The sequence below is a fragment of the Procambarus clarkii genome, unplaced genomic scaffold (assembly GCF_040958095.1).
Source record: "Procambarus clarkii isolate CNS0578487 unplaced genomic scaffold, FALCON_Pclarkii_2.0 HiC_scaffold_157, whole genome shotgun sequence".
Lineage (NCBI taxonomy): Eukaryota > Metazoa > Arthropoda > Malacostraca > Decapoda > Cambaridae > Procambarus > Procambarus clarkii.
In genome coordinates, this window is record NW_027189190.1 from 193,901 (window position 1) to 221,487 (window position 27,587).

General features: G+C 49.7%; 1 protein-coding gene across 1 annotated transcript in view; it reads right to left on the minus strand.

Moving 5' to 3' along the window:
• The window catches only part of LOC138361057 (metabotropic glutamate receptor 2-like), a 220,701-nt gene extending 193,415 nt beyond the window's left edge, over positions 1–27,286 (minus strand). The window contains exon 1 of the mRNA XM_069320534.1: positions 27,153–27,286. The gene's annotated coding sequence lies outside the window, so the exon portion shown is untranslated. The remainder of the gene's footprint in view (positions 1–27,152) is intronic.
• Between the last annotated feature and the right edge of the window lie 301 nt (positions 27,287–27,587).

Consider the following 27,587-nt stretch of genomic DNA (forward strand, 5'->3'; position numbering starts at 1 on the left):
AGGACTACATTGGCCATCTTCCAAATTTTTGGCAGTTAACCTGTTACCAGTGATTTGTTGTACACCATGAATAGTAGCAGTCACAGAGATTCTGTTCCCTCCTTTAGTATCCATGGTGAGATTCCATCCGGGCCTATTGCCTTTATCTCATCCAACTCTAGCAGATGCTTTCTTACCTCCCCACTGGTAATCACAAACTCCACTGGTGGTATCTGGCTAGATATTCCCTCTCTTATCTCTGGTACTTCTCCTTGCTCTACAGTGAAGACCTCATAGAATTTCTTATTGAGATCTCCACACACTTCCTTGTCGTTTGTAGTGAATCTGTCTGCCCCTATCCTTAGTTTCATTTCCTCTTCTTTCACTGTTGATTTTTGTCGCCTCTCGTCTTTGCCTTGCTTGCTATATCATTTTCGTATTGTCGCTCTGCCTCTCTTCTCAACTTGACATATTCATTCCTGTCACTATGGTATCTTTCTCTGCTCTAGAGTGTCCTGTTATTTCTATAGTTTCCCCACGCCCTTGTACTTAGTTGCTTTAGTAGTTTACATCTCTGATTAAACCATGGGTTTCTTGTCTGCATTTCATTGTTTTTCCTTTTGGACTAGGACGAACTTGTCTTTTGCCTCCTTACACTTCTGCATGATGCAGTCCATCATATCTTGGGCCGTCTTTCCTCTGAGCTCTGCTTAACAAGCAATATCTGTAAGGAATTTCCTTATCTCCTCATAGTTTTCTTTCCAGAATGCCGGCCTTTTGTTTTCTGGGCCTTTCCTTGAGTATCTTAACCATACTTCAACATGATAATCAAACATGAGTACACTGTGATCACTCATTCTCACGAGGAGTTCGAAACCTATTTCCCTTATTTCTGCATCGTTCAGAGTGAAGACTAGGTCGAGTCTCGCATGTGCATCGTTGCCTTTCTATTTTGTGGGTCCCCTGACATGCTGACTTAAAAAGTTTCTTGTCACTACATTAAACAGTTAAGCTTTCCATGCTTCCTCACCTCCACGCGGTTCCTAGCTTTCCCAGTCTATCCTTCTATGATTGAAGTCCTCCATGATGAGCAGTTTGGATCCATTTCTACAGACAGAAGCGGCTGCTCTCTCAATTATATAAACTGCCATGTTGTTCCCGTCATACTCATGCCTGGGTCTTCGGTCATTTGGTGGTGGGTTATATATCACTCTTACTACTACTCTTCTTTCCCCCCCCCCCCATCGTCATTATGCCTGTTATGAAGTCTCTGAATATTTCGCTGCCCGAAATAACCATCTCGAAACTCCTTTCCTGTCTCATCGGTAGGGTCACTTTACCTTCTCCACTTCCTTCCCTCTCTTTCCTTATTACAGTGTAGTCCTGGGGGAAACACTACATTCGTTATGATTCCTGGGAGTTTGGTTTCCATGAGTCCAATTACATCGTCATTTACTTCTTGTGGCCTTTCCCTAAGTTCACTTGCCTTGTTTGTGATGCCATCCCAACTGTGTGTGTGTGTCCGTACTCACCTAGTTGTACTCCTCTAGTTGTGCTTCCAGAGGTTGAGCTCTGGCTCTTTAAGCCCACCTCTCAACTGTCAATCAACTGCGAATTCTTCCACACACACACACACACACACATACACACACACACTCCGTAGTGTATAGTAAGTCATTGGAGACGGGAGACCTGCCAGAAATATAGAAGATGGTGAATGTGGTCCCAATATACAAAAAGGGCGACAGGCAAGAGGCACTGAACTACAGGCCAGTATCCTTGACTTGTATACCATGCAAGGTATTGGAGAAGATCGTGAGAAAAAACCTGGTAGCACATCTGGAGAGAAGGGACTTCGTGACAAATCGACAACATGGGTTCAGGGAGGGTAAATCTTGCCTGACTGGCTTAATAGAATTCTATGACCAGGTAACACAGATTAAGCAAGAAAGAGAGGGCTGGGCGGACTGCATTTTCTTGGATTGTCGGAAAGCCTTTGACACAGTACCGCATAAGAGGCTGGTACATAAGCTGGAGAGACAGGCAGGTGTAGCTGGTAGGGCGCTCCAGTGGATAAGGGAGAACCTAAGCAATAGGAAGCAGAGAGTTACAGTGAGGGGTGAGACCTCAGACTGGCGTGAAGTCACCAGTGGAGTCCCACAGGGCTCTGTACTCGGACCTATCCTGTTTCTGATATAGTAAATGATCTCCCAGAGGGTATAGACTTATTCCTCTCAATGTTTTCTAAAGACGCCAAAATTATGAGAAGGATTAAGACAGAGGAGGACAGCTTGAGGCTTCAAGAAGACCTGGACAAGCTGCAGGAACGGTCGAACAAATGGTTGTTAGAGTTTAACCCAAGTAATTCTAATGTAATAAAGATAGGTGTAGGGAGCAGGAGACCAGATACAAGGTATCATTTGGGAGATGAAATACTTCAAGAGTCAGAGAGAGAGAGAAAGACCTGGGGATTGATATCACGCCAGACCTATCCCCTGAAGCTCATATCAAGAGGATAACATCAGCGGCATATGCCAGGTTGGCTAACATAAGAACGGCCTTTAGAAACTTGTGCAAGGAATCTTACAGAACATTATATCTTGAGGTTATCTTGAGATGATTTCGGGGCTTTAGTGTCCCCGCGGCCCGGTCCTCGACCAGGCCTCCACCCCCAGGAAGCAGCCCGTGACTGCTGACTAACACCCAGGTACCTATTTTACTGCTAGGTAGCAGAGGCATAGGGTGAAAGAAACTTTGCCCATTGTTTCTCGCCGGCGCCTGGGATCGAACCCAGGACCACAGGATCACAAGTCCAGCGTGCTGTCCACTCGGCCGACCGGCTCCCTACTCGGCCGACTGGCTCCCTACCACATATGTCAGACCAATCCCGGAGTATGCGGCTCCAGCATGGAGTCCATATCTAGTCAAGGATAAGACTAAACTGGAAAAGGTTCAAAGGTTTGCCACCAGACTAGTACCCGAGCTGAGAGGTATGAGCTACGACGAGAGACTACGGGAATTAAACCTCACTTCGTTGGAAGACAGAAGAGTTAGGGGGGCATGATCACCACATTCAAGATGCTCAAGGGAATCGACAGGGCTGATAAAGACAGGCTTTTTAACACAAGGGGCACACGCACTAGGGGACACAGGTGGAAACTGAGTGCCCAAATGAGCCACAGAGATATTAGAAAATTAGAAAGAACTTTTTTAGTGTCAGAGTGGTTGACAATTGGAATGCATTAGGAAGCGATGTGGTGGAGGCTGACTCCATACACAGTTTCAAGTGTAGATATGATAGAGCCCAATAGGCTCAGGAACCTGTACACCTGTTGACTGACGGTTGAGAGGCGGGAGCAAAGAGCCAGAGCTCAACCCCCGCAAGCACAACTGGGTGAATACAATTAGGTGAGTACACACACCACACGCACATAAACACACACACACACACACACACACACACACACACACACACACACACACACACACACACACACACACACACACACACTCTCAAGGAGCAGAAGCAATGCTTCTCTCCATAGTGTATAACAAATCACTGGTAACAGGGGTGTTCCCAAAATTTTGGAAGACCGCTAATGTAGTCCCGATATTCAAGAAGGGGGATAGACAGGAAGAAATAAACTACAGGCCAGTGTCCCTAACCTGCATACCATTCAAGCTGATGGAGAAGATTGTGCGAAAAAGCTTGTGGAACATCTGGAGCGGAAGAACTTTGTAACACAACATCAACATGGGTTCAGGGATGGCAGGTCCTGCCTCACAGGATTAATTGAATTCTACGACCAAGCAACAAAAATCAGGCAAGAAAGAGAAGGGTGGGCAGACTGCATATTTCTGGATTGTCAGAAGGCATTTGACACAGTACCACACAGGAGGCTAATGAAAAAGCTAGAGATGCAGGCAGGAGTGAAAGGGAAGGTACTCCGTTGGATACAGGAGTACCTAAGCAACAGGAGACGAGTCAGTGTGAGGGGTGAGGTCTCAGATTGACGAGACGTTACCAGTGGAGTCCCGCAGGGGTCAGTCCTTGGACCTATACTATTTCTGATATATATATAAATGATCTCCCAGAGGGTATAAACTCGTTCCTCTCATTGTTTGCTGATGATGCAAAAATTATGAGGAGGATTGAAACAGAGGTTGATTGTAGGAGGCTACAAGATGACCTAGACAGACTGAGTGAATGGTCCAACAAATCGCTACAAAAGTTCAACCCGAGTAAATGCAAGGTCATGAAATTAGGCGGTGGAAACAGGAGGCCAGACACAGGATACCGAATGGGAAATGAAGAACTTCATGAAACGAACAAAGAGAAAAAGATCTAGGAGTTGATATCACACCAAACCTGTCTCCGGAAGCCCACATAAAAAGAATAACGTCTGCGGCATACGCGAGGCTGGCTAACATCAGAACTGCTTTCAGGAACCTTTGTAAGGAATCATTCAGTACCTTGTACACATCATTTGTAGGACCAATCCTGGAGTATGCGGCTCCAGTATGGAGAACGTACCTTGTCAAGCACAAGGCGAAGCCGGAAAAAATCAGAGGTATGCCACTAGGCTAGTCCCACAACTAAGAGGCATGAGTTACGAGGGAAGGCAGCGGGAAATGCACCTCACGACACCGGAAGACAGAAAGAGTAAGAGGAGACATGATCACTACCTACAAAATTCTCTGAGGAATTAACAGGGTAGATAAGGATAAACTTTTTAACACGGGTGGTACGGGAACAAGGGGACACAGGTGGAAACTGAGTTCCCAAATGAACCACAGAGACGTTAGAAAGAACTTTTTTAGTGTCAGAGTAGTTAACAGGTGGAATGCATTAGGCAGTGATGTGGTGAAGGCATAAATGTAAATATGATAGACCCCAGTAGGCTCAGGAACCTGTACACCAGTTGACAGACGGTTGAGAGGCGGGACCAAAGAGCCAGAGTTCAACCCCCACAAGCACAACTAGGTGAGTACAACTTGGTGAGTACACACACACAGGAAGCAGCCCGTAGCAGCTGTCTAACTCCCAGGTACCTATTTACTGCTAGGTGAACAGCGGCATCAGGGTGAAAGAAACTCTGCCCATTTTTTTCCGCCGTCGCCGGGGATCGATCCGCGGACCCAAGGATTACGAATCCCGAGAGCTGTCCTCTCAGCCACCCAGGGCCCCCACTCAGTCATCCAGGCCCCCACTCAGCCATCTAGGCCCCCACTCAGCCATCCAGTCCCCCAATCATCCATCCAGGCCCCCCACTCAGCCATCCAGGACCCCACTCAGCCATCCAGGCCCCCAATCATCCATCCAGGCCTCCCCCCCACTCAGCCATCCAGGACCCCACTCAGCCATCCAGGCCCTCCACTCAGCCATCCAGGACCCCCCACTCAGCCATCCAGGCCCCCACTCAGCCATCTAGGCCTCCACTCAGCCATCCCACTCAGCCATCCAGGACCCCACTCAGCCATCCAGGACCCCACGCAGCCATCCAGGCCCCCCACTCAGCCATCCAGGCCCCCAATCATCCATCCAGGCCCCCCACTCAGCCATCCAGGACCCCACTCAGCCAACCAGGCCCCCACTCAGCCTACCAGGCCCCCACTCAGTCATCCAGGCCCCCACTCAACCATCCAGGGCCCCCCACTCAGCCATCCAGGACCCCACTCAGCCAACCAGGCCCCCACTCAGCCAACCAGGCCCCCACTCAGTCATCCAGGCCCCCATTCAACCATCCAGGCCCCCACTCAGTCATCCAGGCCCCCACTCAGCCATCCAGGCCCCCACTCAGTCATCCAGGCCCCCACTCAGCCATCCAGGCCCCCACTCAGTCATCCAGGCCCCCACTCAGCCATCCAGGACCCCACTCAGCCATCCAGGCCCCCAGACCATCATCCAATGTTTACATTCTTTTATACCTATCAGAAATCTTACCAATTATTATGTTAACTAATTTATATAATCCTGTGCTTACATTGATATTATCTAATTCACTAATTTTTACAAGTGAAGATTCAATAATATAAAAGTTAATATTACAAAGTTAATATTTGTTAATATTATAATATTTTAACAAAGATATGTAACATGTAACGTAATTCTCTCATCTTTAAAACGTAAAATATACATAAAAATAGTTAAGATAACGTTGGCAACTTTCAGTGTGTGTGTTGGATATAAACTTGGGCTGCTTTATGGGGAGTCTTATGGTGCCTGAACGGCGTTTGGAGGTGCCTGGGGGGTGTTTGGAGGTGCCTGTGGGTGTTTGGAGGTGTCTAGGGGTGTAGGGAGGTACCTGGGGCTTTTTGGAGGTGTCTGGGGGGTGTTTGAAGGTGTCGGAGGGTGTTTGGAGGTGCCTCGGGGTGTTTGGAGGTGCCTGGGGGTGCTGGGAGGTACCTGGGAGTATTTGGAGGTGCCTGGGGGTGCTGGGAGGTACCTGGGGATATTTGGAGGTGCCTGGGGGTGCTGGGAGGTACCTAGGGGTGCTGGGAGGTCCCTGGGGGTGTTTGGAGGTGCCTGGGGGGTGTTTGGAGGTGCTTGGAGGTGTCTGTGGGGTGTTTGGAGATGCCTATGGGTGTTTGGAGGTTCCTATGGGTGCTGGGAAGTACCTGGGGGATATTTGGAGTTGCCTGGGGGTGCTGGGAGGTGCCCGGGCGTGTTTAGGTGCCTAGGGGTGCTTGGAGGTGCCTGGGGGTGCTGGGAGGTCCTTGGGGCTGTTTGGAGGTGCCTGGGGGTTTTTGGAGATGCCCGGGGGGTGCTTGAAGGGACCTGGGGGTGTTTTGGAGGAGCATGGGGGTGCTGGGAGGTGCCTCGGGGTGTTTGGAGGTTCCTGGGGGTTTTGGAGGTGCCTGGGGTTGTTTGGATGTGCCTGGGGGATGTTTGGAGGTGCCTGGGGGTGTTGGGAGGTGGCTGTTGGTGTTTGGTGGTGCCTGAGGGTGCTGGGAGGTGCCTGGAGGTGCCTGAGGGTGCTGGGAGGTGCCTGGTGGTGCCTGGTGGTGCCTGGTGGTGCCTGGTGGTCCCTGGTGGTGCCTGGTGGTGCCTGGTGGTGCCTTGTGGTGCCTGAGGGTGCCTGGTGGTCCCTGGTGGTGCCTGGCGGTGCCTGGTGGTGCCTGGTGGTGCCTGGTGGTGCCTGAGGGTGCCTGGTGGTCCCTGGTGGTGCCTGGTGGTGCCGTGTGGTGCCTGAGGGTGCCTGGTGGTCCCTGGTGGTGCCTGGTGGTGCCTGGTGGTGCCTTGTGGTGCCTGAGGGTGCCTGGTGGTCCCTGGTGGTGCCTGGTGGTGCCTGGTGGTGCCTGGTGGTCCCTGGTGGTGCCTGGTGGTGCCTGGTGGTGCCTGGTGGTGTCTGGTGGTGCCTGGTGGTGCCTGGTGGTGCCTGGTGGTGCCAGGGGGTGCCTGGTGGTGCCTGGTGGTGCCAGGGGGTGCCTGGTGGTGCCTGGTGGTGCCAGGGGGTGCCTGGTGGTGCCTGGTGGTGCCTGGTGGTGCCTGGTGGTGCCTGGTGGTGTCTGGTGGTGCCTGGTAGTGCCTGGTGGTGTCTGGTGGTGCCTGGTGGTGCCTGGTGGTGCCTGGTGGTGCCAGGGGGTGCCTGGTGGTGCCTGGTGGTGCCTGGTGGTGCCTGGTGGTGCCTGGTGGTGTCTGGTGGTGCCTGGTTATGCCAGGTGGTGCCTGTTGGTGCCTGGTGGTGCCTGGTGGTGCCTGGTGGTGCCTGGTGGTGCCTGGTGGTGCCAGGGGGTGCCTGGTGGTGCCTGGTGGTGCCTGGTGGTGCCTGGTGGTGCCAGGGGGTGCCTGGTGGTGCCTGGTGGTGCCTGGTGGTGCCTGGTAGTGCCTGGTGGTGCCTGGTGGTGCCTGGTGGTGCCTGGTAGTGCCAGGGGGGTGCCTGGTGGTGCCAGTGGGTGCCTGGTGGTGCCTGGTGGTGCCTGGTGGTGCCAGGGGGTGCCTGGTGGTGCCTGGGGGTGCCTGGTGGTGCCTGGTGGTGCCTGGTGGTGCCTGGTGGTGCCAGGGGGTGCCTGATGGTGCCTGGTGGTGCCTGGTAGTGCCAGGGGGTGCCTGGTGGTGCCAGTGGGTGCCTGGTGGTGCCTGGTGGTCCCTGGTGGTGCCTGGTGGTGCCAGGTGGTGCCTGGTGGTGCCTGGTGGTCCCTGGTGGTGCCTGGTGGTGCCTGGTGGTGCCTGGTGGTGCCTGGTGGTGCCTGGTGGTCCCTGGTGGTGCCTGGTGGTGCCTGGTGGTGCCAGGGGGTGCCTGGTGGTGCCAGGGGGTGCCTGGTGGTGCCTGGTGGTGCCTGGTGGTGCCAGGGGATGCCTGGTGGTGCCTGGTGGTGCCTGGTGGTGCCTGGTGGTGCCTGGTGGTGCCTGGTGGTGCCTGGTGGTGCCTGGTGGTGCCTGGTGGTGCCAGGGGGTGCCTGGTGGTGCCTGGTGGTGCCTGGTGGTGCCAGGGGGTGCCTGGTGGTGCCAGGGGGTGCGTGGTGGTGCCTGGTGGTGCCTGGTGGTGCCTGGTGGTGCCTGGTGGTGCCAGGGGGTGCCTGGTGGTGCCTGGTGGTGCCTGGTGGTGCCTGGTGGTGCCAGGGGGTGCCTGGTGGTGCCTGGTGGTGCCTGGTGGTGCCTGGTGGTGCCAGGGGGTGCCTGGTGGTGCCTGGTGGTGCCTGGTGGTGCCTGGTGGTGCCAGGGGGTGCCTGGTGGTGCCTGGTGGTGCCTGGTGGTGCCTGGTGGTGCCTGGTGGTGCCTGGTGGTGCCTGGTGGTGCCAGGGGGTGCCTGGTGGTGCCTGGTGGTACCTGGTGGTGCCAGGTGGTGACTGGTGGTGCCTGGCGGTGCCTGGTGGTGCCTGGTGGTGCCTGGTGGTGCCTGGTGGTGCCTGGTGGTGCCTGGTGGTGTCTGGTGGTGCCTGGTGGTGCCTGGTGGTGCCTGGTGGTGCCAGGGGGTGCCTGGTGGTGCCTGGTGGTGCCAGGGGGTGCCTGGTGGTGCCTGGTGGTGCCAGGGGGTGCCTGGTGGTGCCTGGTGGTGCCTGGTGGTGCCTGGTGGTGCCTGGTGGTGTCTGGTGGTGCCTGGTAGTGCCTGGTGGTGTCTGGTGGTGCCTGGTGGTGCCTGGTGGTGCCTGGTGGTGCCAGGGGGTGCCTGGTGGTGCCTGGTGGTGCCTGGTGGTGCCTGGTGGTGCCTGGTGGTGTCTGGTGGTGCCTGGTTATGCCAGGTGGTGCCTGTTGGTGCCTGGTGGTGCCTGGTGGTGCCTGGTGGTGCCTGGTGGTGCCTGGTGGTGCCAGGGGGTGCCTGGTGGTGCCTGGTGGTGCCTGGTGGTGCCTGGTGGTGCCAGGGGGTGCCTGGTGGTGCCTGGTGGTCTCTGGTGGTGCCTGGTGGTGCCTGGTGGTGCCTGGTGGTGCCTGGTGGTGCCAGGGGGTGCCTGGTGGTGCCTGGTGGTGTCTGGTGGTGCCTGGTGGTGCCAGGGGGTGCCTGGTGGTGCCTGGTGGTGCCTGGTGGTGCCTGGTGGTGCCTGGTGGTGCCAGGGGGTGCCTGGTGGTCCCTGGTGGTGCCAGGTGGTGCCTGGTGGTGCCTGGTGGTGCCTGGTGGTGCCAGGGGGTGCCTGGTGGTGCCTGGTGGTGCCAGGGGGTGCCTGGTGGTGCCTGGTGCTGCCTGGTGGTGCCAGGGGGTGCCTGGTGGTGCCTGGTCGTGCCTGGTGGTGCCTGGTGGTGTCTGGTGGTGCCTGGTGGTGCCAGGTGGTGCCTGGTGGTGCCTGGTGGTGCCTGGTGGTGCCTGGTGGTGCCTGGTGGTGCCTGGTGGTGCCTGGTGATGCCTGGTGGTGCCTGGTGGTGCCTGGTGGTGCCAGGGGGTGCCTGGTGGTGCCTGGTGGTGCCTGGTGGTGCCTGGTGGTGCCTGGTGGTGCCTGGTGGTGCCTGGTGGTGCCTGGTGGTGCCAGGGGGTGCCTGGTGGTGCCTGGTGGTGCCTGGTGGTGCCAGGGGGTGCCTGGTGGTGCCAGGGGGTGCGTGGTGGTGCCTGGTGGTGCCTGGTGGTGCCTGGTGGTGCCTGGTGGTGCCAGGGGGTGCCTGGTGGTGCCTGGTGGTGCCTGGTGGTGCCAGGGGGTGCCTGGTGGTGCCTGGTGGTGCCTGGTGGTGCCTGGTGGTGCCAGGGGGTGCCTGGTGGTGCCTGGTGGTGCCTGGTGGTGCCTGGTGGTGCCAGGGGGTGCCTGGTGGTGCCTGGTGGTGCCTGGTGGTGCCTGGTGGTGCCTGGTGGTGCCTGGTGGTGCCAGGGGGTGCCTGGTGGTGCCTGGTGGTACCTGGTGGTGCCAGGTGGTGACTGGTGGTGCCTGGCGGTGCCTGGTGGTGCCTGGTGGTGCCTGGTGGTGCCTGATGGTGCCTGGTGGTGCCTGGTGGTGTCTGGTGGTGCCTGGTGGTGCCTGGTGGTGCCTGGTGGTGCCAGGGGGTGCCTGGTGGTGCCTGGTGGTGCCAGGGGGTGCCTGGTGGTGCCTGGTGGTGCCAGGGGGTGCCTGGTGGTGCCTGGTGGTGCCTGGTGGTGCCTGGTGGTGCCTGGTGGTGTCTGGTGGTGCCTGGTAGTGCCTGGTGGTGTCTGGTGGTGCCTGGTGGTGCCTGGTGGTGCCTGGTGGTGCCAGGGGGTGCCTGGTGGTGCCTGGTGGTGCCTGGTGGTGCCTGGTGGTGCCTGGTGGTGCCTGGTGGTGCCTGGTGGTGTCTGGTGGTGCCTGGTTATGCCAGGTGGTGCCTGTTGGTGCCTGGTGGTGCCTGGTGGTGCCTGGTGGTGCCTGGTGGTGCCTGGTGGTGCCAGGGGGTGCCTGGTGGTGCCTGGTGGTGCCTGGTGGTGCCTGGTGGTGCCAGGGGGTGCCTGGTGGTGCCTGGTGGTGCCTGGTGGTCTCTGGTGGTGCCTGGTGGTGCCTGGTGGTGCCTGGTGGTGCCTGGTGGTGCCTGGTGGTGCCTGGTGGTGCCAGGGGGTGCCTGGTGGTGCCTGGTGGTGTCTGGTGGTGCCTGGTGGTGCCAGGGGGTGCCTGGTGGTGCCTGGTGGTGCCTGGTGGTGCCTGGTGGTGCCTGGTGGTGCCAGGGGGTGCCTGGTGGTCCCTGGTGGTGCCAGGTGGTGCCTGGTGGTGCCTGGTGGTGCCTGGTGGTGCCAGGGGGTGCCTGGTGGTGCCTGGTGGTGCCAGGGGGTGCCTGGTGGTGCCTGGTGCTGCCTGGTGGTGCCAGGGGGTGCCTGGTGGTGCCTGGTGGTGCCTGGTGGTGCCTGGTGGTGTCTGGTGGTGCCTGGTGGTGCCAGGTGGTGCCTGGTGGTGCCTGGTGGTGCCTGGTGGTGCCTGGTGGTGCCTGGTGGTGCCTGGTGGTGCCTGGTGGTGCCTGGTGGTGCCTGGTGGTGCCAGGGGGTGCCTGGTGGTGCCTGGTGGTGCCTGGTGGTGCCTGGTGGTGCCTGGTGGTGCCTGGTGGTGCCTGGTGGTGCCTGGTGGTGCCTGGTGGTGCCAGGGGGTGCCTGGTGGTGCCTGGTGGTGTCTGGTGGTGCCTGGTGGTGCCAGGGGGTGCCTGGTGGTGCCTGGTGGTGCCTGGTGGTGCCTGGTGGTGCCTGGTGGTGCCAGGGGGTGCCTGGTGGTCCCTGGTGGTGCCTGGTGGTGCCAGGGGGTGCCTGGTGGTCCCTGGTGGTGCCTGGTGGTGCCTGGTGGTGCCTGGTGGTGCCAGGTGGTGCCTGGTGGTGCCTGGTGGTGCCTGGTGGTGCCTAGTGGTGCCTGGTGGTGCCAGGGGGTGCCTGGTGGTGCCTGGTGGTACCAGGGGGTGCCTGGTGGTGCCTGGTCGTGCCTGGTGGTGCCTGGTGGTGCCAGGGGGTGCCTGGTGGTCCCTGGTGGTGCCTGGTGGTGCCTGGTGGTGCCAGGGGTGCCTGGTGGTCCCTGGTGGTGCCTGGTGGTGCCTGGTGGTGCCTGGTGGTGCCAGGTGGTGCCTGGTGGTGCCTGGTGGTGCCTGGTGGTGCCAGGGGGTGCCTGGTGGTGCCTGGTGGTGCCTGGTGGTCCCTGGTGGTGCCTGGTTGTCCCTGGTGGTGCCAGGGGGTGCCTGGTGGTGCCTGGTGGTGCCTGGTGGTGCCTGGTGGTCCCTGGTGGTGCCTGGTGGTCCCTGGTGGTGCCAGGGGGTACCTGGTGGTGCCTGGTGGTGCCAGGGGGTGCCTGGTGGTGCCTGGTGGTGCCTGGTGGTGCCTGGTGGTCCCTGGTGGTGCCAGGGGGTGCCTGGTGGTCCCTGGTGGTGCCTGGTGGTGCCTGGTGGTGCCAGGGGGTGCCTGGTGGTACCTGGTGGTGCCTGGTGGTGCCAGGGGGTGCCTGGTGGTGCCTGGTGGTGCCTGGTGGTGCCTGGTGGTGCCTGGTGGTGCCTGGTGGTGCCAGGGGGTGCCTGGTGGTGCCTGGCGGTGCCTGGTGGTCCCTGGTGGTGCCTGGTGGTGCCTGGTGGTGTCTGGTGGTGCCTGGTGGTGCCTGGTGGTGCCACGGGGTGCCTGGTGGTGCCAGGGGGTGCCTGTGGTGCCTGGTGGTCCCTGGTGGTGCCTGGTGGTGCCTGGTGGTGCCTGGTGGTGCCAGGGGGTCCCTGGTGGTGCCTGGTGGTGCCTGGTGGTGCCTGGTGGTGCCTGGTGGTGCCAGGGGGTGCCTGGTGGTGCCTGGTGGTGCCTGGTGGTGCCTGGTGGTGCCAGGTGGTGCCTGGTGGTGCCTGGTGGTCCCTGGTGGTGCCTGGTGGTGCCTGGTGGTGCCTGGTGGTGCCTGGTGGTGCCTGGTGGTGCCTGGTGGTGCCAGGGGGTGCCTGGTGGTGCCTGGTGGTGCCTGGTGGTCCCTGGTGGTGCCTGTTGGTGCCTGGTGGTGCCTGGTGGTGCCTGGTGGTGCCTGGTGGTCCCTGGTGGTGCCTGGTGGTGCCTGGTGGTGCCTGGTGGTGCCTGGTGGTGCCTGGTGGTGCCTGAGGGTGCTGGGAGGTGCCAGGGGGTGCCAGGGTGTGCCTGGCGGTGCCTGAGGGTGCTGGGAGGTGCCAGGGGGTGCCTGGTGGTGCCTGAGAGTGCTTAACGAGTCTCACAGCGACTGCTAACCACCTCAGTCTCCTGACAGCTTCTCACACCACACAGACGGATCAATAGACCAGGTGAGACAAGCATCTGGAGCGGTAGTTAAGGCACCAACTTGAATAGGTCTGCACAGGAACTTTAATAGTTCGAGACATTCGAACAGGTGCGAATGCTATTCAAGCAACTTTGGAACGCCGAACGCCCCTGCCAAGCACCGACGACACATCATTGTACATATAGATGTTGATAACTGCCATTACAGTTTTGCAACAAGTGTACTTACAAGTGTACAACATCCATCTGACTTCACACATTGCTGCAATAATGCATACAATGAAAAGTCATAATCATCAAATACTTATTGAATAGGTACCAAGTCAAGTAGGAATACCAGGTAATGACACTGCAAATGAAGGGGCAAAAGTTGGAACTACTGAATGAATGTAGACGAATACATATAATAGCATCTAGCACTGATAATGAGAATAATTACAGGCAGTGTAACGCAGATGTTGCACAGTAACCACAACACAGCTGCTGCAACATCGGTGGGATGGTATTACCACAAACTGTGAACCACTTATGGTGATGAACAATAGGTGAACAGAAATACAATGGCGCCTTCTTCTCAACAACCACTTGGGCTGGACGGTAGAGCGACGGTCTCGCTTCATGCAGGTCGGCGGTCAGTCCCCGACAGTCTAAGTGTTTGGGCACCATTCCTTCCCACTGTCCCATCTCAAATCCTTATTCTGACCCCTTCACACTGCTATATAGTCATAATGGCTTGGTTCTTTACCCTGATAATTAATTTTACCGCATCAGGTGTGGATAACATTGTACAAGGAAGTAGGCTTACAGGCTGCAGGAGAGGCACAGTCAGCATCGTGGAGAGATGGTCGACACACCACTCGAAGATAACCTAATATAGTGCAAAGAATCAAACCAAAAATTTCACTGAGATTAATGAAGAAGAAGTAGTAGTTAGGTCTAGTAGACACTAGACCTAACCTTACCGAGATAATCAGATGAGTCATAAACGCTCTTACATCTTCCCACCCAGAGCCATAGGCCTATGCAAAAAAAAATATATATATATATATATATATATATATATATATATATATATATATATATATATATATATATATATATATATATATATATATATATATATATATATATTATCAACCACATATATCCGTTCTAAATTTTAACTTTAAATTTTGATTTCTCTTTAGCTAAGAAGCAACAGAGTAATTATTTAAAATACGTAAAGACAGAGGGAGCATTTTAGCAATGTTTGGGGAATTGATTTTTTTTAGCATTACCAATGAAATGTGCCCTAGAGCATTTACTATTAAGATGAATTTTATACACATATTTTTTAATGATATTTGATTAACTGTTGGCAGCTACACGAGGCCAAAATATTGTGTTAGGATCTTTATAAACGAATTATTTCGTTTGGTCAATTTTGATTTACTGCCTATGAGTATGGATTATCGTGAATAGGTGCCAATATATTGTTCAGCCAGTAGTGGTACCAGCTTCACCCACGCTTCTCCTCCCCCCCCCTCTCCTCGCTCTCCCTGTTCCACTCCACTCTCCACGCTCTCTCATCTCTCTTCCTTTTCCCCAAGGACTACGTCCAGAAAACTCAGTGGATAGGAAAGATGAGCCCAATAGAATCAATATTCTTAAACTCTTCATCTAAGAATTCTGGACCCGAAGAGCTCTTAAATACATAGAGGGAAAAATAGATTGTTTCACATTGTATCTATGTCCTGAGAAATAATGAACATGATAAATTATTCGTAGGCTTTCTGTAAACACTAAACCTTAGTGAAAAATCTTCCCTATGAATAAGTATATCTAAGAATGGCAACTCATTAAGTTTAGCTACAAATTCGTCTGAATTTTTTTTTGTTAGTCCATAATTCTTGGATGAAGAGTTTAAGAATATTGATTCAATTGGTCTGAAGCTTTGCTATCCACTGAGTTTTTAGGAAGTTTTGCTGTTGTGAAGCACGTCGTACATATTATAATAATATATGCAGTGAGAAAATTCGCCAAAAAAATGTGCAATATTTACCATATTTTTCAGGGTTCGAGAATATTGTGATGGCCTTGAAACTTTTAGTATACATGTTTTGTTTAATTACGAAAATACTGATGGAAAACTATTAGTTAGAAACAGTCCTCGTAGTGATAATTGTGTCATTTATAAAATACCTTGTAAAGACTGTAATAGGTTCTATGTTGGGCAAACATCTAAAGATTTGAAATTTAGAATTTCGCAACATAATTACACTGTAAGACACGGCCAATTGTCTAATTCCTTGTTTTTTTATTTGTCAAAGTTCTCACTAAAATGACTGGGAGATGACTTCTTCAGTAACGAACTGTAAAATATTTTCAGTAGGAACATAATTGAATCTGCTTTAGTACAGATTACAAAATCATGTAATTTGAACATTAGCAGTGGTTTGTATAATTTAGATTCATTTTCGATTGATCAGTTAAAGGTCGATTTGAGTAGGGTCATTGATTCACATTCATCTCACTAATACCTTATTAATATCCATTAATCTCATTAAAGATATTGAACCTCACCTCACTTTTTTCCTGCTTATATATCCAACCTACTGATCTGTAAATCCATCCTTCTGAAGATGTATTATTAAATGCGAAAGTACTTATGGAAGTTCTTGTCCTAATCCTTCCTTCGTGCGCTGACACTATCACATTGTTCATCAATGGTTAATTTTCGTTACACACACACACACACACACACGCACGCACACACACACACACACACACACACACACACACACACACACACACACACACACACACACACACACACACAACATAATTAGGGCCTCGGGGGGGCCTCGTAGCCTGGTGGATAGCACGCAGGACTCGTAATTCTGTGGCGCGGGTTCGATTCCCGCACAAGGCAGAAACAAATGGGCAAAGTTTATTTCACCCTAAGTGCCCCTGTTACCTAGCAGTAAATAGGTACCTGGGAGTTAGTCAGCTGTCACGGGCTGCTTCCTGGTGTGTGTGTGTGTGTGTGTGTGGTGTGGGAAAAAAAAAAAAAGTAGTAAGTTAGTAGTTAGTTAGTAAACAGTTGATTGACAGTTGAGAGGCGGGCCGAAAGAGCAAAGCTCAACCCCCGCAAAAACACAACTAGTAAACACAACTAGTAAACACACACACTATCTCTACAGGTCTGTAGAGATAGCACACTATCTCCTGTACAGCTCTACAGAATACAGGTCTATAATTAAGGGGGTCTTCCCTGCTTCCACTTTTGTACATAGTTCCAATCAACAAAAGTGGAAGCAGGGAAGACCCCCTTAATTATAGACCTGTATCATTGACAAGTGTAATAGTCAAAATATTGGAAAAAATAATTAAAACTAAATGGGTAGAACACCTAGAGAAAATTATATAATATCAGACAGACAGTATGGTTTTCGGTCTGGAAGATCCTGTGTATCGAATTTACTCAGTTTCTATGATCGAGCCACAGAGATATTACAGGAAAGAGATGGTTGGGTTGACTGCATCTATCTTGACCTAAAAAAGGCTTTCGATAGAGTTCCACATAAAAGGATGTTCTGGAAACTGAAAAATATTGGAGGGGTGACAGGTAAGCTTCTAACATGGATGAAAACTTTTCTGACTGATAGAAAAATGAGGGCAGTGATCAGAGGCAATGTATCGGACTGGAGAAATGTCACAAGTGGAGTACCACAGGGTTTTGTTCTTGCACCAGTGATGTTTATTGTCTACATAAATGATCTACTAGTTGGTATACAGAATTATATGAACATGTTTGCTGATGATGCTAAGATAATAGTAAGGATAAGAAACTTAGATGATTGTCATGCCCTTCAAGATGACCTGGACAAAATAAGTATGTGGAGCACCACTTGGCAAATGGAATTTAATGTTAATAAAGGCCATGTTATGGAATGTGGAATAGAACATAGACCCCACACAACCTATATATTATGTGAGAAATCTTTAAAGAATTCTGATAAAGAAAGAGATCTAGGGGTGGTTCTAGATAGAAAACTATCACCTGAGGACCACATAAAGAATCTCTCTCTCTCTCTCTCTCTCTCTCTCTCTCTCTCTCTCTCTCTCTCTCTCTCTCTCTCTCTCTCTCTCTCTCTCTCTCTCTCTCTCTCTCTCTCTCCCCTCTCTCTCTCTCTCTCTCTCTCTCTCTCTCTCTCTCTCTCTCTCTCTCTCTCTCTCTCTCTCTCTCTCTCTCTCTCTCTCCTCTCTCTCCCTCTCTCTCTCTCTCTCTCTCTCTCTCTCTCTCTCTCTCTCTCTCTCTCTCTCTCTCTCTCTCTCTCTCTCTCTCTCTCTCTCTCCTCTCTCTCCCTCTCTCTCTCTCTCTCTCTCTCTCTCTCTCTCTCTCTCTCTCTCTCTCTCTCTCTCTCTCTCTCTCTCTCTCTCTCTCTCTCTCTCTCTCTCTCTCTCTCTCTCTCTCTCTCTCTGTGCCACCCCGTTCTGGCTAACCCTATCAAAACATATCAGGCAAAGGGACAATGGTGGCAGGAGGAGGCAAAAGGGACACAGGGAAAAGTCTAAGCGATCAAATGAAGGAATTGTTAACCCAAGTTTGGGAAAAATTCAGGAGGGAGATGCATGAAATGAAGAATACAATTAACAACCTCCAAAGTGATCTGACAGCAAAAAAACAGGAGATCAAATCCCTCACAGAGAAAAATATTGAGGCTGAGCATCAGATAATCATCCAAAGGGAAGATGGAAAAGGTGCATTGGAAGGAAATGACTCTGTACTTGAAACATTTGCGGAAATACTACGAAAAAGCATAGAAGCAATGGCCACAGTGAGGAAGCCATGCAAGCAGCTACCTTTCAAGGAGGAGCGAGGTGCACCAGTTGGCTGCTGGAAAGAAAAAGATCAGTGGTAGCTCTAGGCATCAAAGAACAGGAAGGATCCAAGAGGCACGAATGGAATAGCAAGAACAGAGAGGCAGTAAATGGGATACTAAAGGGGGTTAAAGATGGAAGGGGCTGAACAAAACATTGAGAAGGTTTTCAGGTTGGGCTGGTACAACAAGGACAGAGACCACCTGGTAAAGATAGTGTTTGCAAACGAGGCCACGAATGAGGATATTCTAGAAAGGAAGAGTCATCTCCAGTATGTGGAAGAATACAAAAAGTATTCCTCCAGAAGGAGAGGACGAAGGAGGAGAGAACCATGGCGACAGAGGCAAGGAAGAAGCGCAGGGAGAGAGAGAAATAAACAAGGAAGTCACAGCCCCCAACACAACATTTTCAGAGACAAGAGGGGAACCCACAACCAGCATCCCAGCAACACCAGAGGGGAGGGCAACACCACCACCCTCCTCTGCATAGAAACCTCCATACCCCTCACCCTACCTGCCCCCACTCAAATGCTCACCCAACCCTCACCCTGTTACCCCTCCCTTGTTCCCATCATGTCTCCCTTCCCACCTTTCCCCCCTGTCCCCACTCCCCCTTCATCCCATACCCTCCCTATCCCTCCTCCCCCCATCACCCCATATCCTCCAGGTTCCCCCTACCTCCTTACCCCATACCCTACCTGTCCCACCTTCGCTTGTTCCCCGCACCCTACACCCCAGAACTCTCTGAGACCCTGTTAACCACCTCAAAGATCTTCACACCTATTGAACTTTGACACCTATTGAACCCTCACCAAGAAGGGGACAAGAGAATGAACAGAAGACAGTGAGCTTCAAGGCAATGTATACTAACATAGATGGGATTACAAATAAAACAAGAGAACTTGGAGAATGGGCACTAGAAGAAAACCCCAGACACAATAGCACTCGCAGAAACAAAGCTAACGAAAACCATAACAAATGCAGTGTTTCCACAGGACTACTATGTAGTGAGGAAAGAGAGAGAAGGAAGATGAGGAGGTGGGATAGCTCAGCTGATAAGAAGAGGTTGGAGTATTGAAGAGATGGTTGTTCAGGGCTGTGAAAATTTCAGTGACTACATAACAGGTACCATAGCAATTGGAGGACAAAAAAATATAGTAGTAGTCATATATAACCCCCCACCAAATGACAGAAGACTCAAACAGGAATAATATGGCCGCCATCAATATAATATAGATAGCAGCTTCTGTAGTTGGCAGGAACGGATCTAGACTACTAATCATTGAAAATTTCAACCACAGGAAGATAGATTGGGAGAACAGAGACCCACATGGAGGACCAGACACATGGAGAGCTAAGCTGCTGGACTGTGGCAACAAGAAACTTTCTAAACACATTAAGGGACAAACAAGAATGAGAGGAGAAGATTAACCAGCAATGCTTGATCTGATATTGACCCTAAATGAGTGGGATATAAGTGAAGTTAAGTTGGAACCTACCTTGGGACTGAGTGATCACAGTGTTCATGGAGATAAAAGGCACACGTACACAACATTTCTTGATTTAAAAAACGCCTTTGATATTGCTAATAGGGAAGTGATTATGTATGAATTAGCGAGAATGGATATAGGTGGACAATTATTACAATGGATACGAGGCTATCTTACCAACCGGAATTTTCTGCACTGTTCCAAGGAGACAAGAGTGAAACTAAATTAATGCAACTAGGCACCCCACAAGGAGGAGTACTCAGTCCTACCTTGTTTAATGTTCTAATTAATGCCTTACTAAAATTAATCCCAAATAGTCCGGCAAACATCACTATCAGCTATGCAGATGACATCGTTCTGCATACTAAAACCCACCGCGAAATGCAAACAGTCTTAAATTGTATACATACAGCTTGTGAGAGCTTTGGTCTTGTAATCAACGCTGCTAAAACTAAGGTATTTAACAGACAAATTTGCAACCGCAAAAGTGGACCATGAAAACTTAAGATAGATAACATACCAATAGACTATATGTCTCTTCTTTCAAATACCTTGGTGTCTCTGTCCCTTGTACCTCAACTGCAGTTAATAAGTTACATCAACAGTGTAGAGACATACTCAAGGCTCTCAGAACTGTCGTGGGGTAAAGCCCTAAGTACGGTGTTAATATTAGAATAGCAAAAAGGATGTATTTAGCATATATAAGGTTTCTGATAGGCTATCATGCACCAGCTTTAGTCCTGCAAAATGGCAAAAGTATTGATAGACTGGAAAAAATACAAAAAGAAGCACTCAGAATTATACTTGACTGTCCTATAACTACCAAAGTTCTCAACATGCGGAAAGAATTAAATATACTTAGCATTCGAGACAGAATATTTGAAATCAATCTTATGATGGGACTAAATCTTCTGCGTGATAACAAAAACAACATTGTGTCAGTTGAACTGTTAGAACACATACGAAATGGAACCAACGAGTCTAAATGGATTCAAAGAACAGCCACTCATATTAAAATGATGGGACTGCACGATGAATATACAGATGAAAGGGTACACCACTTCCTTCCACCCTGGCAGATAGTATCTTTTGACATCCTGACCCCTGCATACCCCACCAAGAAACTAATCACAAACAACCCTCATGCTCAGCTTGCTGGTAAATTAAGCACCATAGAACACATTCACAATATACAAGCTGAAAACAACATAGCACAGACCATATACACTGACGGATCACTCAATACAGCTACAGGGAGGGCAGGAAGTGCTGTTATTGCTCATCAGCCCGATGGCAGCACAATTCAAAAGAATATCCCAATTAGTAACTGGGCATCCACAATGCAAGGTGAGTTGGTAGCAATACCGGTAGCACTCTAAACTATTGACAACACTGAAGTAGACAGCTTAATTATTTCTGACTCCCTTTCCTCACTACGAGCAATAAACAGTTTGCAATCAAGTAATAACGTGCTTGTCTCTGAAGCTAGACGTAGACATAAGAATACTTAGCAAGAGGGTAAATATAAAAATGTTGTTGATTCCTTCTCACATTGGCCTGCAGGAACATGACAAAGTTGACGCCCTTGCTAAGGTTGCAATAAATAAAAACAGTATTGAATGGAATCTTGAGTTATCAAATAGGTCCCTTAAAAGTGTCATTAGACGAGAACTCCTGGATGAATTTGAAGAAAATAGAACTGTGCAAACTGGAACTAGCATGTCCATTGTTCATCACAATGAAATGTGTGAAGTAAAACATGTGTATGGGGCAAGTAACAAAGTTAGTAGACTAACAGACGTTGTCACAGCTCGTATAAGACTTGGCTACAAGTATCTCTGGCAGCTGGGCTTGAATAGGGATCTAGATGAAGTAAAGTGAAAAGTGTGTAGACGAGGACATGGACACACACTCGAACACTATATCTTGGATTGTAATAAAATTGAGCCATTTAGAGATAAATCTAAGCTCACGCTGTATGATATGGCAACCTATCTTATTACCATGGATAAATTACCTGAAATTGTTGCGCTGTATCCATATTTAGCTTCCAGTAGATAAATGACATATGAGATTAAGAAACAAGTAGTGTATTGTGAAGACTAATAATAAACAGAAGCTAGCCTATGACTCTAATATCTCCATTGGTCAAACTATTATGTATTAGCGATAAGACCTACATTAGTGTATAATGACTTACTGTAAATATATAGCTCTTGAAATAACACTTTCTCTATAACTAGCTGACATTGTAACTATAAGGTGTGAAGGATAGATAGTCTAAGATGAGGTCTGATAAAGACCTTTTGTGCCCTCTGTAATGCTTTTTGCGCTACTGCTCACAGGATGGGTATTGGGTGCACAATAAACTAGCCGCCTCCAGCGGCAACAATCAAATCAAACAGTGTATTGATCTTTGAGTATCTATTAGAGCTAGGAATTATCTCCCCCCAAAAAGAGCTGGGAAACAAAGAGCTGGCATAATTTTCTTAGGGAAATTATGAGGAGAGGAGAAAATTCCTAAGGGATATACCATGGGACACAGAACTTACAGCTAAGTCCGTACAAGACATGATGAACTATGTCACCCAAAAGTGTCAGGAGGCATTAAACAGGTTTATCCCGGCCCGACAGGAAATACCGAGAAGCAAAAAAAAGAATCCGTGGTTTAACAGGGCATGTATGGAAGCAAAGAAACTGAACAAAAGGGCGTGGAGGAACTTCCGAAATAACAGAACACCAGAAACCAGGCGGCCTTAGAAGGGTTCAACATTACAAAAGATGAGTTCAAGAGGTATCTGTTGGATTTGAACGTGAGAAAGCTTGTTGGCCCGGACGGAAACTCACCAAGGGAGTGTGCAGGAGCACTTTGCTTGCCACTCTCCATAGTATATAGTAGGTTACGGGAGACCTACCAGAAATATGGAATACGGCTTATTTAGTCTCAATATACCAAAAGGGTGACAGACAAGAGGCACCGAACTACAGGCCAGTGTCCTTAACTTGTATACCATGCAAGGTGATGGAGAAGATCGTGAGAAAAAACCTAGTAACATATCTGGAGAGAAGGGACTTCGTGACAACCCATCAACATGGGTTCAGGGAGGGTAAGTCTTGCCTTACAGGCTTAATAGAATTCTACGATCAGGTGACAAAGATTAAGCCAGAAAGATAATGATGGGCGGACTGCATTTTTTTGGACTGTCGGAAAGCCTTTGATACAGTACCCCATAAGAGGATGATGAATAAGCTGGAGAAACAGGCAGGAGTAAATGGTAGGGTGCTCAGGTGGATCAGAGGGGTACCTAAGCAATAGGAAGCAGGGTCGAGTTACAGTAAGGGACGAGCTTTCAGACTGGCGTGAAGTCACCAGTGGCGTGCCACAGGGATCTGTACTTGGACCTATCATGTTTCTGATATACATAAATGATCTCCCAAAGGGAATAGACTCTTTCCTCTCAATGTTTGCTGACGATGCCAAAATTATGAGAAGAATTAAGACAGAGGAGGACAGCTTGAGGCTTCAAGAAGAGCTGGACAAACTGAAAGAATGGTCGAACAGATGGTTGTTAGAGTTTAACCCAAGCAAATGTAATGTAATGAAGATTGGTGTAGGGAGCAGGAGGTCAGATACAAGGTATCATCTGGGAAATGAAATTCTTCAAGAATCTGAGAGAGAGAAAGACCTGAGGGTTGATATCACGCCAGACCTATCCCTTGAAGCCCATATCAAAAGAATAACATCAGCGGCATATGGCAGCGTGGCTAATATAAGAACGGCCTTTAGAAGCTTCTGTAAAGAATCATTCAGAATTTTGTATACCACATATGTCAGACCAATCCTGAAGTATGCAGCTCCAGCATGGAGTCCATATCTCGTCAAGCATAAGACTAAACTGGAAAAGGTTCTAAGGTTTGCCACCGGACTAGTACCCGAGCTGAGAGGTATGAACTACGAGGAGAGACTACGGGAATTAAACCTCACGTCACTGGGAGACAGAAGAGCAAGAGGGGGACATGATCACCACATAATAAGATTCTCAAATGAATTGATAGTGTAGATAAAGACAGACCATTTAACACAAGGGGCACACGCACTAGGGGACACAGGTGGAAATTGAGAGCCCAAATAAGCCATAGAGACATTAGAATTTTTTTTAGTGTGAGAGTGGTTGACAAATGGAATTTATTAGGCAGTGATGTGGTGGAGGCTGACTCCACCAATCCTGTGCCCTCTGTAATGCTTTTTGCGCTACCGCTCACAGGATGGGTATTGGGTGTACAATAAATTAGCCGCCTCCATCGGCAACAATCAAATCAAACAGTATATGTGTATCAAATCAAACAGTGTAAAATCATATGTGTATACAAGGTTCTGAATGATACCTTACACAGGTTCCTGAAGGCTGTTCTGATGTTAGCCAGCCTCGCATATGCCGCAGACGTTATTCTCTTGATGTGGGCTTCAGGAGACAGGTTTGGTGTGATGTCAACTCCTAGATCCTTCTCTCTGTCCGTTTCATGAAGGACTTTATTTCCCATTCTGTATCCTGTGTCTGGCCTCCTGTTCCCACTGCCTAGTTACATTACCTTACATTTACCCTGGTTGAACTTTAGCAGCCATTTATTGGACCATTCATGCAGTCTGTCTAGGTCATCATGTAGTCTCATACTATCTTCCTCCGTTTTAATCCTCCTCTTAATTATTTTTTGCATCATCAGCAAACAACGAGAGGAATTATTCTATACCATCTGGAAAATCATTTACATATATAAGGAACAGTATGGGTCCAAGGACTGAACTCTGCGGGACCTAACTGGTGACGACTCATCAATCTGAGACTTCACCCCTCACAGTGACTCGCTGCCTTCTGTCACTTAGGTACTCCCTTACCCAATGGAGTACCTTCACTTTCACTCCAGCCTGCATCTCCAGCTTTCGCACTAGTCTCTGGTGTGAGACTGTGTCAAAGGCTTTCTGGCAATCCAAAAATATGCAGTCTGCCCACCCCTCTCTTTCTTGTCTGATTCTTGTTGTCTGATCGTAGAATTCAATTAATTAATTAATCCTGTGAGGCAGGACTTGCCATCCCTGAAATCATGTTGGTGTTGTGTCTCAAAGTTCCTTCGCTCCAGATGTTCCACTAGCTTTTTCGCACAATTTTCTCCATTAGCGTGCATGGTATGCAAGTTAGAGACACGGGCCTGTTGTTCAGTGCCTCCTGTTTATCCCCCGATCTTGTATATCGGGACTACGTTTGCTGCCTTCCAAATTTTTTTGGCAGTTCACCTGTTACCAGTGATTTGTTATACACCATGGAGAGTGGCAATCACAGTGCTTCTGCTCCTTCCTTTAGTATCCATGGCGATATTTCATCTGGACCTATAGCCTTTGTCCTATCCAACTCTAGCAAAAGCTTCCTTACATCCCCACTGGTAATCTCAAATTCCTCTAGTGGTGCCTGGTTAACTATTCCTTCTCTTATCTCTGGAACTTCTTGCTCTAATGTGAAGACTTTCTGGAATTTCTTATTGAGTTCCTCGCACACTTCTTTGTCGTTTGTAGTGAATCTTTTTGCCCCTATCCTCAATTTCATTACCTGTTCCTTCACTGTTGTCTTTCTCCTGATGTGGCTGTGCAGCAATTTGGGTTGGGTATTAGCCTTCCTTGCTATGTCGGTTTCATATTGCCCTTCTGCCTCTCTTCTCACCCTGACGTATTCGTTCCTGGCTCTCTGGTATCATTCTCTGATCTCAAGTGTCTTGTAATTTCTATAGTTTCTCCATGCTCTTTTACTTTGCTGCTTAGCTAACTTACATCTCTGATTAAACCATGGGTTTCTCATTTGCATTTCATTTTTTACCTTTTGGGCCGGGATAAACTTTTCCGCTGCCTCCTTGCACTTCTGCGTGATGTATTCCATCATGTCTTGGGCCGTCTTTCCCCTTAGTTCTGATTAACATATTATATCCGTTAGGAATTTTCTTATCTCCTCGTAATTTCCCTTACAGAATGCTAGCCTTTTCCTTTCAGTTCCCTTTCTCGAGTACTTTACCCCTTCTACGACCAGATACTCAAACGTCAGTACGCTGTGATCGCTCATTCCTACTGGGGCCTCGAAGTCAATTTCCTTTATGTCAGAATCATTTAGAGTGAAGACTAGTTCGAGTCTCGCTGGTTCATCGTTTCCCCCTCATCCTAGTGGGTTCCCTGACATGCTGGCTTAGAAAGTTTCTTGTCGCCACCTCTACTAGTTTGGCTCTCCATGTATTCTCTCCTCCATGCGGTTCCTTGTTCTCTTAGTCTATCCTTCCGTGATTGAAGTCCCTCATGATGAGCAGTTGGGATCGATTTCTACAGGCAGCAGCGGCTGCCCTCACGATTATGTTATTAACTGCCATGTTGTTTCTGTCATACTCTTGCCTTGGTCTTCTGTCATTTGGTGGAGGGTTATATATAATTGCAACTACTGCTCTTGGTCCTCCCATCGTCATGGTGCCTGTTATGTAGCCTCTAAACCCTTTACAGTGTGGGATAACCATCTCCTTGTAACTCCATTCCTTTCTCATGAGTAGTGCCACTCCGCCTCCCCCCATATCCTCTTTCTCTTTCCTTATTACAGTGTAATCCTGGGGGAACACTACATTCGTTACGATTCCTGAGAGTTTTGTTTCCGTGAGTCCAATTACATCTGGGTTTACTTCTTGTGCGCTTTCCCTGAGTTCACTTGCTTTGCTTGTAATCCCATCTATGTTCGTGTACATCACCTTAAAGCTGACTCTTTTCTGTCCATCCTCAGTTTCGGTTGATTCCACTGGAGTAGGGTCTGGGATGGGAAGGGGGATGGCAGGTGTGTGTGTGTGTGTGTGTGTGTGTGTGTGTGTGTGTGTGTGTGTGTGTGTGTGTGTGTGTGTGTGTGTGTATGTGTGTGTGTGTGTGTGTGTGTGTGTGTGTGTGTGTGTGTGTGTGTGTGTGTGTGTTTGTGGAAAAAAATAGTAATTAATAACAGTTGATTGATTAACAGTTGAGAGGCGAGTCGAAAGAGCAGAGCTCAACCCCCGCGAGCACAACTAGGTGAATACAACTAGGGGAATACACAGAGTGCATGCACGACCTCAGGATATACTATCACACACCAACGCACATGGGAGCCAATATTTACCCCAGACACCTGGATATGCGTAAACGAGTTTTGAGTTCAAAATCACTACTCCATCAGCGATTATTCATTCATAAGCCAGCAAGCATCTGCAACCCTGTCCCTCAACACGTATATACGAATTGTTTACGTATATATATATATATATATATATATATATATATATATATATATATATATATATATATATATATATATATATGATATGCGTAAAATCAAGTCAACAGACCATATGAAGGCACTGGTACTCAATTCTCCAATTTTATCTTGTATTTTAAATAAGAGTAACTTTACATTTTAGTTCATTTCTAATGGATACTTAGAATGGACTATGTGGGCTCAGGTGTAGGATAACACGATCCTTGCTTGCAGTTTAATTAGGAGAATCAGCGGCATTACTAATGTAACTTAGTTTACAACAGAGAGAGAGAGAGAGAGAGAGAGAGAGATGCACATACACACTAGTAAGATAAAATCTTGGGAGCAGGATGTTGAGCTCAATCCAGCATCCGGGATCACCTCACTGGCGCTCCTACCAATGGACTACGAAAGATATATTTCTGAACGCTGTCACTGCGTATGTGTAACCTCATAACTGCCCTATACCTCACTTGGATCGGTCGTTACAGCCAAGGCCTCGTTTCATGCATGTCGGCGTTCGATCCTCGATTGTCCAATGGGGCTTGGAATCCTTCCCTTGCTCGATCCCACTATCCCACCTCCTGTGCCATCCTCGTATCCCTTCCATCTGCTGTGTAGTCTTAACACTTTCTCCACATTGTTTTCCTTTTCCAGAATACCTTCAACCCAAGCTAAGAGGTCAGGCTTCCTTGCTGACGCTTCCTCTACTATTTACAACCTGTAATATTTACATTGCTCTAATATTTTTATCCTGTAATAGCTACGTTGTTGTAATATTTACGGTACTGGAATATCTACGTTGCTGTAATATTTACATCCTGTAGTATTTACGTTGCTCTAATATTTACCACCTGTAATATTTACGCTGCTCTAATATTTACATACTGTAATATTTACAAC